Source organism: Vigna unguiculata, chromosome 8 (assembly GCF_037176805.1).
Source record: "Vigna unguiculata cultivar grain cowpea cultivar isolate G323 ecotype 2 chromosome 8, ASM3717680v1, whole genome shotgun sequence".
NCBI classification, from domain to species: domain Eukaryota; kingdom Viridiplantae; phylum Streptophyta; class Magnoliopsida; order Fabales; family Fabaceae; genus Vigna; species Vigna unguiculata.
In genome coordinates, this window is record NC_140799.1 from 11,231,646 (window position 1) to 11,248,260 (window position 16,615).

The window sequence follows — 16,615 nt, forward strand, 5'->3', positions numbered from 1 at the left end:
ATCGTTTTCCCTTTCTACCACAACCACTAGGACTCTCCAACTTGCATCCTTGTTCTCTCCCCTCTCTCCTTTTAAACCATCTAGGGTTTGGCTTTATCTAATCCTATACCAAATCTTTCAATTAAGATTCTCATAAAAAAAACTACATCTAATTTTATCTATTAAATATCTCCTAACATTTTCTAAATAAAACTGAACAATGAAATAAAAAAAATACTATTCCATTATCTCTGCATTAGCGTGGAAAAAGAAAAACAATCCATGTTTCGTGGGCCCCACTTCTTAAAGGAGGAAAATGAATTTAAAATCAACACACAAACAAAATCCAGCCAACTAAGTTTGAACCCTACACCTGCACACATTACACACAACTTCCACCACTAGGCTACATGCCATCACATGATATAAAATGCATTATAAGTTTTCATTTATTTAACCCAAAGGTTACATTTTTTGGTACTAGAAGGGATTGCAGGGGTTGGAGAATGATTTAATTTAATTTTGAAAGTTTGACTCATTTGGAGATGTTGATTTCGTTGGCGGGTGTATGTGTAAAGTTTATTGATCTGTGGTTAATGTATTGTTGGCTTTCCATGTGGTTGTTGGTGATGTGTGTGATTTGTATGATATTTTTAGTCGGGAAGGATTAGGCTTGGACAATGAACATTTTTTTTGTTTGCTTCATTTTTTTGTGGTTGATTTGGTTGTCCGGTGTGTATGTGTGTGTAAAGGTTATTGATGTGTGCTTAATGTATTATTGCCTTTACATGTGGTTACATGTGATGTGGGTGGTTTGTTTGATATGTATAGTCATGAAGGAGTACAAAATAGACAACAAAGGTGATGGATATGTTGATTGCACTAAGGAGAAGAAGGTGTGTTAATTTTCACTTTTGCATTGATGTTCATTCAATTTTAATCAATGACGTTTTTTGTTTATGTTTTACAGATGTTATTTCGTCACTACTGCAAAGCGAAGTTTATCGGTGCTCTGAATGATAAATTAAGTCTGCAATAAAAGGAGTTTATTGCTATTGTATGCCATTTAATATTTAAATTGGTTATTGAGTAAACTAGGTGTTTGTGGCAGTTTCAAATTATTATATTTGTCATGTCATCCGTAAGTGGGGAGTAAAGACTACATTTTGTGGGTAGTCAAGTTACAAATTGTGGACCGAAGTTGCAGAATTTACAAGAACTGAAATATGGATATGTGATAACATAATGCAGTCACTTACACAAATTTTGCACCATTCAATGTCAATTTAATAAACACTGAATATTCACCGTCGTGGGTGTTTGTGGCTCTTTCAAATTGTTCAAGTCGTCAAATCTTCCATATTTGGGGTATAAAGCATTAACATGTGGGAAGTATTGGTAGAAAATGTGGATTGCCCTTGCAAGTTGTAAAGAAATATAATTGTGGTAATTTGATGACACCATGCAGTCACCAAAACACTGAATATTGACCATGGTGGATGTTTGTGGTTTTTTAAAATTATCAAACTCCTAAAGTCATCCGTAAGTGGGGTGTGAACCATTAATATGTGGGGATTGAAGTTAGAAATTATGTTCCGAGGTCACAAATATTTAAAAAGGTATAAAATTCATTTTTCATCAAGCAATGCAGTAACTATCACAAATTTTCTATCTACCAAAATGCATGACCAAAACACTGAACATTGACCCTTGGTCTTTGTTGAATGTTTGAAATTATCAAAATCTGCATGTCATCCATAAGTGGGGAGTCAAGCATTAATATGTGGGGAGTGAAGTTGGATATTATGTTTCGAGGTTGCAGATTATTTTAAAACTAATTTAAATATGATATTGGGTTAACATTATTCACTCACTTAAACAAATTTTCCATTTTCCAATTTTCATTGACTGACGTGGGTGTTTTATTACTTGACAAATTGACAAAATACTCAACTCGTTTGTAACTAGGGAGTCAGGAATTACTATGTGGAGAGTTAAGTTGAACATTATGTTTCCCAATTGCAGATATTTTTAAAACTAATTTAAATATCATATTGGGATCTCACAATTCACCCACTTAAACAAATTTTCCATCAGCCAATCTCCATTCACTAATGTGGGTGCTTTCTTACTTGACAATTGACAAAATACTCAAGTCATACTAAAGTGGGCAGTCAGGAATTAATATGTGGGGAGTTAAGTTGAACATTATGTTTCCAAGTTGCAGATATTTTTAAAACTAATTTAAATATCGTATTGGGATCACACAATACAGCCACTTAAACAAATTTTCCATCATCCAATATCCCTTCACTAACGTTGGTGCTTTCTTACTTGACAATTGACAAAATACTCAAGTCATACTTAAGTGGGGAGTCAGGAATTAATATGTGGAGAGTTAAGTTGGACATTATGTTTCCAGGTTTCAGATTTTTTTAAAACTAAATTAAATATCGTATTGGGATCACACAATTCACCCACTTAAACAAATTTTCCATCATCCAATTTCCATTCACTGACGTGGGTGCTTTCTTACTTGACAATTGTCAAAATACTCATGTCATACGTAAATGGGGAGTCAAGCATTAAAATGTAGGGAGTTAAGTTGGACATTATGTTTCGAGGTTGCAGATTTTTTAAAAGTAAGTTAAATGTGGTATTGGAATCACACAATTCACCCACTTTAAGAAATTTCTCATCATCTAATTTCCATTTACTAATGTCGGTGTTTGTCTTAGTTGACAATTGTCAAAATCATCAACTCAACTCGTAAGTGGGGAGTCAACTATTGATATGTAGGGAGCAGTGTTGCAAATTCCTAATTGCTCTTGCAGGTGGTTAAAAAATTAAAATATCATAACACACATTGTCCTTCACACAATTTCAATAAATGAAACACTGCATATCCATCATAGTCCGTGCTTATGTTGCTTTAAAGTTGTCAAAATCCCCAACTCATCAGTAAGTGAGGAGTTAAGAATTATTATCTAGGGACTAGTGTTGTAAATTCTGGACTACAATTGCATCTTTTAAAAAAACTTCAATATGGTTTTGTGATCACACAATGCATTCACTTACACACATTCTACATCATACAATTTCCATAACTTGAACATTGTATATAATTGTCCTATGAACTAAAAGAATGTAAGTAATGTTATATTCATAATTGTCCATCATCTACAAAGGAAGTTGTCTTGTTCAACTCCCTTTCCTGCACAAACAGAAGCATCATAAATGGAACTCTTAGTGTGCAGAGCATAACTTGTGCATTACCATCATATATTTTAACTTGTGCAATATTCGTTTCTAATGTATTTTAGAGCCATGGGTTTGATTATAATAACATAATAGCGAATGAAAGAACCAAAAAATAGTTTCAGACATTATAAGTGAATAACAAAAATGAATGGATATTTTCGGCCATTGTACGAAACAATTTAGGTCCCTGGCGATACGAATCATGAGTTGTATCGTTTTTACTCACGTATCGTACTTGTATTATACGATACGAGTCCGAATCGTGTGAATCATGATTCGATTCACGATATGAATTTACCCCAATTTGAAAACCTAGTTTTTCCCTCTACAGATTTACCCCCAAATTGAAACCCTAATTTTTTCCCCCTTTATTTTACGCACATTGAAACTGATTAATGTTACTTATTAAGGTTAGTGTGCTCGAAAACATGTTCTCCTCCTTGCCTCTTGTGATCATGTCATCTCTATTTGTTGTGATGGTCGCACAATGGTGCAGTGTTGGTTGCGCGGTGTTGCGATAGTGGTTCTGTATCATCTTGTGCATGCCTTTGCTCGTTTGTTTAGTGGGTTTGAGCTTCTGCGTTTGTAGTACAGTGGGGGATACAAGGATACAAGGAGCAAACACTTATTTTTTGGATGGCTATAATGCATAATTTGTTTAGTAGCATATAATTATAGTTGAAGGAATCTTATGCAGCAACCACATTGTTTTTTGAAGGCCATGTTGCTAAAATTGTGAAACTCTGTTGTGGATACACATAGATACAACTACTCTATTTTTTATTATGAGATTGTTTTGTTATTAATTTTCTCTTTACATATTTATCTATCTTATATATTTAAGTATAAATTGCATTCTTTTAATGTTTATAAAATGTTTATGAATCGTACGATTCACGATACGATACGATTCACGATTCAAAATTTAAGCTCTCCGATACACGATACAATTCACGATTCAACTACCATGTTTTCGGCTAATGATAAAGTAATAAAGTGAGAGATTATTTCATGCATGAGTGTCCATAAAAAATATTAGGTAATTAAGGAAATTAAAGGAGATGAAAGTGTATTACCAGTCCATTTGATCCACTTTCATTCATTGCAACTGGAAAATGAAATATAATTAGAATTTGATAATAGTAAAAGGTAGAGTTATTGGACTAAAATCCCCATGTTCTTAACTAAAAGAGAAATTTCCTATACTTAAAACACTTTAAAAGAATATATTTATTAGATATGACCTGAAAAACTTTCCCATGCATTATGCCCTTGCAAAAGAAGGTTCTAGCACAACATAAAGGTTTTTTCCAATTTTTCCTTCATGGGTGTACTTGAGGGCATTGCTGTAAAATTTTAGCAACAATAAACATAGAGCAACAAACCACTCCTTCAAAAAAATAAATGGAAATGAAAAATTGGATTATCAAACTAATTGAAACAAGACAACCAATGACATGAAGCTTAATACCTAATTAAATTTGTGAGAATTTGCCACATCCTTAAAACATCATCAACGACCTCAAATTATTAGTGAACCATATGAACTACAAAAATATCATCCACATTAAAAGAGCTCTCATTAAGCAGTGCCTACTGGTTTGTTAGGACTTAAAAGAGTACTCAAAATCCCATAATCAATTTCAACTCATAATATCCTATGATTATTCCATAGGTATTCCAAATGAAGAATAAAAAACTCAACACACTGATTTACCTAGTGGCCAATAACAAGTGAATTTTGGCATATAAAATGCTAGAAATTGTCCGTTGCTTTCAAGATCTAGGACAATTCTTCCACTGGTGAGGACTGACTTTCAATGTTTTCTATACTTTCTTGCAACTTTTCTTCAAGTATTTATTCCCTTCGGATGCTTGGCTCCAACTGCTTCTCTAATTGCAAGGCTCGCTGTTTCAAGTACATGATAGTGTCATACTCAGCACCAATCTCGTTGTTCTTGGTACATCATGCCATATACCATTATAAACTTCTTCCAAAATAGAAATTGGACGTTTATCATCCCAATATCTTTCTTCCTCAATCATGTCTTTGCTTGCTCAAGTTGTTGAGCTCTTCTCTGAGAAGACGCACAACATTGGTCTCAGTAGGCAAAAATAAGAAGATAAAACAATGAGACTTCTTCACCCTAAACCCAAAACAAGAAGAATTTATGAAAAAAAACATCCATACCTCATTGTCATTACTGTAATCACCAACTTCAATCTATATTAACTTCTATTACACGTCGAGTGAGGTGGTTGAGGAAGATGATGAACTTCAGAATTTGTGGAAAGAAGTACGCAACGAGGATCACGGTGACTTAAAAAGTGAAACCGGCATCCCAACGACGACTTCATCCTCAAAATTCCAAAAATTGTGCTTTCGCATGACGACTTTGTTTTTAAATAAAAAAATTGAAACCAGTCGAGGGGAGGACAACTTCACCTTCAATGTCGTCCTCCCCCATTGTAAGACCCGAGAAATTTAAATAATTAATTAAATAATTATTTAATAAATGCGGGTAGTAGGAGGCTTTAAGGAATTTAATGCAGATTGCTATGACGTGGAAAAGTACAAGCTCAAATGGTTTAGAGTACTTAAATGTGTGAGAGGACTTGGGTTCAAGTCTTATGTATGTCATTTGTGTGTTATTTTAATTATTATTATTTTTTATAATCTGCTTGATCATGTTGAGTGATAATATAATCATAGAATTATATTAATCATTACGAAACATGAATTGGTTAAATGGTTGTGTATTGAGTTGGCATTAGCAGGGTCATGGGTTCAAACTTTGGTAGAACCATTTTAAGCTTCCTTTTTGACAAAATTTCTTGTGGCATGAAGGTGAAGGGGCCTAGGAACCCTAGCTAGCCAAAGAGCAGCCAAAAGTGACTGAAAAACAACTCGAATGGCAGTTACATTCATTTTAATGCCATTTTCGTTTTTGGCCATTAACCACAATTAAGGACCATAATAAAAAGGCAAACTAAATCAATTGGAAGGGTTTTTGAGACTGGAAAATTAGAGTGTTGTAAGGAACACGAATTTAGAGGAAACAAAGTGATTAGAGAGTAAGGAAAGGAGCTGAATTGGGTTGGAGCCAAGGGAGGAAATGGTGATCAAGGAAGAACTCTAAAATCATCTATTTTAAAGTAAGGAATTCAGGTTAGGGGAGTTATACCGCGTTTAATTGTAGTTCTATGAATAATTGCATGATTTATAACTCATTATGTATGATTTATCCCTTGCATTGCTTGAGAATCGTGTTTTTGGAATTTTTCCAGAAACCGCCTGGTGGGTGATGAATTTCTACCAGGCGACTCATACCATTTCAACTGCATTTCTGGGTTGCGAGAGGAAATCGCCTGGCGGCACGAACGTGACCGCCAAGTGACGCTTGTTGTTAAACCCAATTCTGGGTTTTTTTTATGAAGGGTCTGGCGGTATTGATTGAACCGCCAGGCGACGCGAGCCATGAGGCTTGATTTTGATGTTTTTTCTGGATTCTGGGCAGATTTGGACTAGTAGGAAGTGTAATAAGATTATTAATTAACCAAATTGAAGTGAAAACTTGTGAAATTCGGGGCGTGATAAGCATAAAAATTGGGGGAATGAGACAAACTCACATTTTAGGGTTTCATAATTGAGAATTTCTATAGTGGCATCAATCTAAGGGGAAAATGTGAATGAGTTCGTGAATCAGAAGTGTTAGGAATGAACTATAGTCCCAATAACTGGGTTCGTATCCTATGGAGTCAGAAATTGATGGAAATCAGAGTTGTTGTGAAGGGGGTAAGGTTCGCAGGTGTAGGAACCGCCTGGTGGCACCCATTTGGCCGCCAGGCGTCATACATGGTGATGCACGTGGTGTTCTGTTCATGAAAAACGTTGTTTTCGTACTTTTCGCGCACAGGAACCGCCGGGATATATTTTAGTCCCGACAGGTGCCACATCCTCACTTTTGGGCACTAGGCGCCACCATGTTCTTCTGGTTCGTGCAGTTTTCGTAAAACTACATTTCCCGGATCGTTAATCGTTAGATTTAGGTGAAATTTTAACAGGTGGTCCATAACATGTGGTTCTTCACTTTGAACGGTGGAGATTGGATTTGGAGGTCAGTAGCTAGAGATATACGTTACTCAATATTGTTGATTTTGGAGTCATTAAAATGCATGAATAACCTCTTGATAAGTTCAAGTAACTTCTAATGAAGCATGATTGGGTTATGTGGTATGTCTCTATCAATTTGAATGTTCCTTTGGGTTAGTCACATGTGGAGAATTGGTTTGGTGAAGGCATGAGTGTCAATATTAAATTGCATTGGTGCATAAGATCATGTGCTTAAAATTGTTAGTGTTGCTGCTTATATTTTGTTTGAGCATGCTTGGGATTGTCTATATGACTAGGGAATGAATGCACATGTGAGGTGCTATAAGGCCTGGAACATTATAGATGGCAATGCCTTTCATTAGGGGTACTCTAGACTGAGAGCAACTGAGAGCAACTGAGAGCAACCTGTGTGAAGTGTGCTTGAACCTGAACTAAAACCAGTACTACACAAGTACTGGTGTAGCGTTTGACAGTGGTGATCGACCAGCCAAGCGACAATGTAGAAATAGGGGGTTCAGGATCACGGTGGCGCCTGGCGGTAAGGAGAGGTGCGTCAGGCGGAGTCTGTAGTTCAATAAATACTAAGTCACGCGGTGCCTGGCGGCACAAGAAGTCCCGCCAGGCAATAGTTGTAGTGGCAATGAAGATTAAGGCGCTTAGCGCTTGGTGGTATGTGTCCCCCGCCAGGTGATCTAGAAGCAGCAACGCCTGGCGGCACGTGTCCCACGCCAAGCGATTTTTGCTACAATAGATTGGTGTTATACTTGCTATGATGTGCGTGATCTACAAGGCTTCTAAGATATCTTAAAGGTCGGCTTGCTGGTGTTCTTTGAGTTGAGCTCAGAACGTATCCCTTGAGTTGAGCTTGTGATAGGGGTTAAGCACGTCACATTCCTCGAGTTGAGCTCGAAATGACATCCCTCGAGTTGAGCTCGAGATGGTGGATGAACACGAGGAACCCTTGAGTTGAGCTTGGGTTGGCGAGTGTTGTAGTGTGAGTGTTGCCGATGTGAGTGTGCTGGTTGTGGCCAGTACGGATGGGTCCAGATAGATTGCCCTCCTTAGTAGTTAGTTGATGAGTTTGGTAGTCTTAGAACGTTACGAACTATATTCGTATTTGGGAACTTCACCCGGCGGTACGGTGTATGATTCGTAGCAATAGTTTCCGCACATGTTCTATCGGTTGTGGCCCATAGGTATGGCAGCAAGACACCTTGGGGTACTCATTAGAAGACGTAGAACACGATTAACATGGTGGTGGCCATGTGATGGGATATCAGGGGATGGATTTCCTTTGGTGTGATTGTGCGATTGTATATTTGTGCCATATATATATATATATATATATATATATATATATATATATATGTGTTTATTTTGTTAGCTCACCCTATCTGCTTGTGTTTGGCGATGATCGTGTACGCGGTACACGAGAACAGATGATGTTGCAGGTGGAACTGGTGAGGAATAGAGCCGGAGCGGGGTTAGACTGGGATAAAGAGTTTTCTCAGAGTTTTATTGTTTTATGATTTGGAATCATTTTGTAAACACTTTGTGATACTTATGATTTAATCAAGTTTATGATTTGGATTTAGTTTATTTGACTATGTAATGAAGTTTTTAAAACGTGACACTGGAAGAAGCCACCGATGTGCGAGACTTAGGGACACATACCACTCCTTGTAGTATTAGGGGACGAAAACGCATATCAAGGAAATCATGGTGAGGGAAGCGGAAGAGGAAAGAGTGAAGACAAAAGCCCGTAAAAGTAGCGACGAGGGTTTCAACCATGGAAGATCAGAGAAAAGAGAGAGAAAATGAACTTTTATTATTTTCTTTTTGCAGCCAACATTGAAATGTTTTTAAAAATATAAAAAATAAATAAATGTGCCCTGTCAACTTTGTCAAACTTTGTTAAAAACTTTTTTATCAACAAATCATTTTTCTTTTGTAAATTGTGTTTTTTTAGTTTGTGAGGAATTGAATGAATGTGAGTGTTATGTGTGTCTCTGGTGGTGAGGTGAGGTGAGTGTTGGTGAATGGTGTGTGTGTGAGAAAAAAAAGAGTGTTAGCGTGAATAGTCTGTGTTGTGAGCCTGAGTGGTTTTGTGAATGAGAGAATGGGTGAGTGAAGAAAGAAAAAGTTGCCACATGGAGTCCATAGAGTGGGTAAGAGTTTTAGGGTGAAAAAGAAAAGAAAATTATAGGGGTGTAGGTAGTAATGTTAGGATTGGAATTTTTAAGGGTTTCTTTATATTTTAATTTCTAATTAATTTTTCTTTCAAATTTTTATTTTTCTTTTTATAAATTTCATTTTAAGCATTTTATGTATATATTATTTTCTTTTAATTACATTTTATTTGTCTAGACGAAATCAGGTGTTGACATAAGGAAACAAAAACTTTAAATGGCAAAACTAAGAAACCTAATAGCATGCAAGAAAAGCACAAAAACAATGAAAGTCAAACTCTAAAGAAAGAAAATCATGTGACAAAACTAGCAACAAGACTAACTCAAGCAAAGCACGGAAAGAAGACTCTATGGAAAGTAATTTGAGCATGCAATCACAAGGACCAATCAACCATGCATATACCAAATAAGACTAAGGCCATATAATGATGGAAGTAATTTTCCATACACATTAAACACTCAAATCATGTAAGCTAGATTCATAACGCACCATAATTGTTCAATTTTGATTTTAGTAGGAAGCAATTTTGCTCTCGATTTTTGGTCTTTTGGTTTTGAAAATTTTTTCTATTTAGAGATTATAGCTTAGCACAAGTTAATGAAAGGTGTCTAGATGTATTTGAACACTTAGCTCCTAGTTTTAAGTCAACCAATCAATTAAAGGGTACATATACAAAAACTACTCATGTTGATCATGCAATTTCAAATACTTGGAAAACAAGAATATAAAACTTCAATTTAGCATATATGACATGACTCAAAATCATAGGCTAAACACATTTAAAGACTCATAAGACATAAGTAATGAAAATTTTGACATGATAACATCAACATTAGAGTTGTCAAAGTGAGTCAGAACCCGTGGGATAACCCAACTCACCACGTGTTCGGGTTAGGATGGGTTGAATTTTTTTTTACAACTTTCAATACAGGTCAATTTTTGACCCAGTCTACAAAGAACCCGGCTCACCCGAGTTGAACTCGTGATGAGCCGAGTTGGCTCATCAACCCACCCGTAGATAAAGGGCCACACAATTTTTTGGTATTTGAGTTGGGTTGGGCTATTTTGTTTTTAGCCAACATATTGGGTTGACAACTACAAACCTAATATTTTTGTGATTTTGGCTTGTATTTGGGGTTGAACATTATTTTTGATTGCATCAAAGTGTATTTAGATTTTAATCACAACTATGATTGATTTTTTTTGGGATTGGAGAAAAAAATTGTATTTATTTTAATTAACTGAATTAGTGAGCCAACCCGTTTAACCCACCAACTCGTGGTGGGCTGGGCCGGGTTCAAAATTTTTTGGTTCGCTAATAAGTGCGTCGGGTTGGGTTGGCTCAATAAGTGGCCAACCCGCGGTGGGCTGGCCAGGTGGCCCTTTTTGACAACACTAATCAACATAGCCAACGACCATGGTCAAGTAGGGATAACAAATAAACTTGTTTTCGTGGGTATTGCTTGAATCCATCTCCATTTTGACGGGAAATTCCTGCAATGACTGGGTATGGGTATGAGCATGGGGAATACCCGACTTTTTCGATTGGGTATAGGATAGGGATGGAGATGTACATATCTGCCTCATCCACGTCCTCATACCCGTTATAATACCCATTTTCACCATATCATCATCCCTGTAATTTAAATTATTAAAATACTCATTGTTGACATGTGAAGCCAATGTGGTATGCTTCTTGAAAGTGTATTTGAAGTTTGTAATTCATATTGTAGACCTTGTAGCATTAATTTGATGTATTTGGTCTTTGGTGTGTGTTTTAATCTGTTGAATGGTTTTTCAACAAGTTAAAATGTCTCTTTTAGTCTGTTGAATGGTTTTTTAACAAATTAAAAGGTTGACTGCAATAGTCTTAAACTACAACTAATTCAAACAGTTGATTTATTTTTTAATGTATTGATTTCACTTAAGTCAAGTGAAATCAATCGATTGATTTAGAAATCAACCTGTTGAATTTCGTAACAGTTTGACTATAAGAGCTGTGATTTTCGAAAGAGAGTTATTCTGACCATTTTTTAGCACGAAATTGTTCTGAAAACTTGTGGAAACTCTCTCTTTCGTGATCATTCAGATTGCAACTGTTGAAGATTGATCTTAGATTAATTCTTGGAGCCTTTGGCTTGTGTTTGAAGCTTGGAGAAAATGGTTTGTGGTAGGCTGGGTTGTGCTACCACTGAGGTTTGATTTTTCTCAAGCTTTGTGTGTGTGCCTGGTGGTTTTCTAGGTCTACAAAAGGGTTCTTGCTGTGCTGGTGTGACTCTTGTGTGATTCAAGAGTCTTTTGTGTAGTTTTTGCATATTTTGAAAGTGTAAGGGTGGATACTTTGTAAATCTTTTGAAATAGTGTAGAGTCAAGCTCATGTTGCCTTGACAAACTGGATGTAGCTTAGGTTTGAGTGAACCAGTATAAAAATCTCGTGATCTCATCTCTTTTCTAACCTTTCTCTCTTGCATATTCATTTAAAGTTTAAAGAACTTGTGTTTTAATCATCTTTTTCATGTTATTGCATGTTTTCATGACATCTGCAGCATTGAGCATGTTTGCATAATCATTTAGCACCGGTCTTGATCATTCTTTTGCACTATTCCTGGTTTAAAACTCGAATTTGCATTTCTGCATTTTTCTCAGTATTTCAGTCGACTGTTTTTCTGTTTCAATCGGTTGATTATGCCATAACAAAATTTGTTTAGTAAAATCAATCGATTAACTCTGTTTTTGACCGATTGAAAGTATACAGTCTAGTAGCTTTTGCATCCTAACTTGGTGATCTAATTGATTCAATTAAAGGTGGTTTTTAGCTTTCACAGATAGCCTAAATTTTAAAATAGCCAATTCAACCCCCCTTTTTGGTATTTCAACCATTTCAAAACTAACAATTAGTATCTAGAGCTAGGTACTTGAAATTTGCTCAAGTAAGGTCCTAAATCATTTTTGAACTACTTGAAATGGCTAAAAACAAATTACCCTTTGCTGAAGGTGCCTCAATTCATAGACCCCTATGTTTAGTGGCATTAATTACCAATTTTCGAAAATTAAGATGAAAATCTTTATTGAATCAATAGATCAAGGGATATGAGATGCAATCATAAATGGACCATATACTCCTAAGCATACTGTTGAAAATTTGCAGGTTGATAAGCCATGGACTAAATCGACTGAAGAAGAAAGGAGGAGAACTCAATATGATTGCAATGCTAAGAATATCCTACTTCATCTCTCAACATGGATGAGTTTTTTCGTGTTTCACAATGCAAGAGTGTCAAGGAAATGTGGGAGGTTCTTGAAGTGACTCATGAAGGAACCAATGATGTTAAGAGAGCAAGGAAGCATGCCTTGATTCAAGAGTATGAGTTATTCAAGATGAAACCAGGAGAATCTATAGCGGATATACAAAAGAGATTGATTCACATAGTCAACCATCTCATGGGTTTAGGTAAGGAATTTGACAAAGAAGAGTTAAACATCAAGGTGTTGAAGTGTCCTAATAGATCTTAGCAACCAAAGGTCACGACTATCTCAGAAACAAGATATCTATCCACTTTGACTACAGCTGCATTGTTTGGCAAGCTTAGAAAGCATGGGATTGATATGCAAAGGCTAAATGAGATAGAGTCAAGTGAGAAAAAGGTAAGGAACATAGCCTTGAAGACTAGCACCAAGAAGAATGAGGAACTCGAGGATGAGGTGGCTGAATCAAGTGAAAGTGAGAACTTGAATCTCCTTGTCAAAAGGTTTGGTAAGTATCTCAAAAGGAAAGGTAGCAAAGGTAATCCCAAGAGGTATACTTCCAAACATGATGAATTAAACTCTTCTAATTTTACATGTTATAACTATGGAAAACAAGGATATATCAAAATTCAATGTCCAAATGCTAAGTATTTTTGGGTTGATGTAGTCAACACTGCTTGCTATGTTTTAAATAGAGTGTTGATTAGGCCAATTTTAAAGAAAACACCCTATGATCTTTTCAAAGGGAGGATGCCAAATTTGATGCAAAAGCGGATGAAGGTGTTTTTCTAGGCTATGCTATACAAAGTCATGCATATAGAGTCTATAATAAGAGATTAATGACTGTTGAAGAGTCTATGCATGTTGTATTTGATGAAACTAACCCAAAGTTGCAAGATCAAGTGCCAAAGAATGTAGATGAAGAAGATTTACTGCAGGAGCAGATTTTTGCTGCAGAAAAGCCCTTTGCTGTAGGAAATCAATCGGTTGAAAAGGAAAAATAGCCGATTGAAAAAGTTGCAAACAGAAACTTGCCCAAGGATTGGATCCAGCCTAGAGGTTTATCAAAGGACAACATCATAGGTGATATCAAACAGGGAGTATCTACTAGACGTATGATTGTATTTTGTGAGCATGTTGCTTTTGTATATCAAATTGAACCTAAAAATGTGAATGACGCTTTGAGTGATAGTAATTGGATTGTTGTTATGCAAGATGAACTCAATCAATTTACAAGAAATGATGTGTGGTTTCTAGTGCCTAAAATTGATGATATGAATATAATTAGAACTAAATGGGTTTTTAGAAACAAAATGGATGAAGATGGTAATATTGTAAGGAACAAAGCTAGACTAGTTGCTGAAGGGTATAATTAAGAAAAAGGCATTGATTTCAATGAAACTTATGCACCTGTAGCTAGGCTAGAAGCTGTGAGATTACTCTTAGCATATGCTTGCATGTGTAACTTTAAATTGCATCCAATGGATGTGAAAAGTGCATTCTTGAATGGTTTCCTAAATGAAGAAGTGTATGTATCACAACCTCCTAGATTTGAGGATCATCTCTATCCTAACCATATTTTCAAGTTGAAAAAAGCCTTATATGGTTTGAAACAAGCACCACGATAGTGATATGAAAGGCTAAGCAATTCTCTCCGATCAAAAGGTTATGCTAGAGGTGTAATGGATAAAACACTCTTCATTAGAAAACATGAAAGTGATGTTATACTTGTTCAAGTGTATGTTAATGATATCATCTTTGGTTCAAATAACAACACATTGTGTGAAGAGTTTCTTGCAACTATACAGGGAGAATTTAAGATGTTCATGATAGGTGAGCTTAGCTACTTTCTGGGTTGCAAGTCAAGCAACTCAAGCATGGAACATTTATAAACCAATCAAAATACTATTTTGACTTGTTGAAAAAGTTCAAAATGGAGGATTGCAAGGAAGTTGCCACTCTAATTGCTACAAATTGTCTTATGGATGCAGATGAGGTTGGCCAACCAGTGGATTCAACCAAATATAGATGGTTGATTGGGTCTTTGCTCTATCTTACAGCAAGTAGGCCAGATATTCAGTTTGGAGTATGCTTATGTGTTAGATTCTAAGCAAATCCAAAGGAATCACACTTTAAAGCTGCAAAAAGGATTCTAAGGTACCTCAAGGGAACAACCAATGTTGGTTTATGGTATCCATGTGATTCTAACATAACTCTTAGTGGCTTTTAAGATTCGGACTATGCAGGGTGCAAGTTGGATAGGAAAAGCACAAGTGGCATTTGCCATCTACTTGGATTAAGTCTAATCCCATGGAATAGCAAAAAGCAAGCATGTGTGGCACTCTCCACTGCTGAAGCTGAGTATAGTGCTGTTGGGCATGGCTATGCATAAATCATATGGTTGAAGCATCAACTTTTGGACTATGGTGTAAAGCTAAGCAAGGTACCTTTATATTGTGATAATACTAGTGCCATCAACTTACCCAAGAATCCAATACAACATTGTAAAACCAAGCATATAGAGATTATGCATCATTTCATTTGTGATCATGTTCAAAAGGGAGATTGTGAAATTCAATTTGTTAAAACTAAAAATCAATTAGTTGATTTGTTTACAAAACCATTGACTAAAGATAGGTTTAACAAGCTAAGAACTGAACTAGGCATATTAGACATGAAGAATGTAGTCTGATGTGTTTTTAGCATGTTAATCTTATGGATTCATGCCTTAGTTTCATAAAAATCTGTTGTTGTATGCAAAAATTGAAAACTGTCATATTTAGCCTATTGATAAATACATTGAAAACACCATGAATGCGTGAGATACTGTTTTGGACTACATTAATTTGGTTTGGGTAACATAAAACGGATTAATTAGGAAAATCTGCACCATTTAATCAACTATTTCTGAAAATCAGCCTGTTCAATTATAAATACTACACTTGTATTGCTGCATTTTCATCATACATTTCTTAGAAACAACCATACCCACACTCATCATGCCTCGTCATCAACAAAGAGTTACACAATCTGATGATGAGCACTCCACTCCTCCTACCCCAAGGTCTCCAAATCAAGAACATCATGGGAGAATTGAAGCATGGTTTGAGGATCATAAGGACAACATTCAAGTGTTCCTCATTGAGATGAAAAGGAAGCAAATCAGCATTCCTAAGGTGTTGAGATTCTCGTGGCTGAGAGATAAAGGCTTTGAGAGCCTATTTCAACAATTGAAGCATCAAAGGTTGAAGTCATTTCTTGAACTTTCAGGGAAAATTTATCCAGACTTGGTGAAGGTGTTTTTCACAAACTTGGAGTTCAAAAATGACATGTTGTTGTCAAGCATCAAGGGTTTTCACATGGAGATCAACAAGAAAGCTTGGAAAGATGTGGTTGGACTCAAATTAACGGGTGTGCAAGTGACAAAAGTCCTTGTTCCACATGGTAGCAACCATTCAACATTGGATAAGGGAGATTTGATTCTCATGTACTGTGTCCAACACAACATTCAAGCGGATTGGATATGTGTTTCATGATCACATGCTCAAGGCCAAGAGACTCACGAATTTTAGGCTACCATATGTGGTTTTGGTATCAAAATTCATTGAACACTTTGGAATTGATGTAGAGGATGAGCTAGAAGAGTCAATTGGACTGCTGAACCATACCTCCAACTAAAATATGCACAAAATGGGCTTTCTCAATGTGGGAAATGCATGGACAGCTGTTGGTGTTGTAGTTGGGGGTGCACATGACCATGAAGCTAGCCTAAGTGGTGCAAATCAAGAGGAAGAACCAACTACTGGACCTATGGATTTAATTCCC

General features: G+C 36.1%; 1 pseudogene; it reads left to right on the top strand.

Annotated features, from left to right (window-relative positions):
- The window catches only part of LOC146884137 (uncharacterized), a 49,670-nt pseudogene extending 34,488 nt beyond the window's left edge, over positions 1 to 15,182 (top strand).
- Positions 15,183 to 16,615: the final 1,433 nt, after the last annotated feature.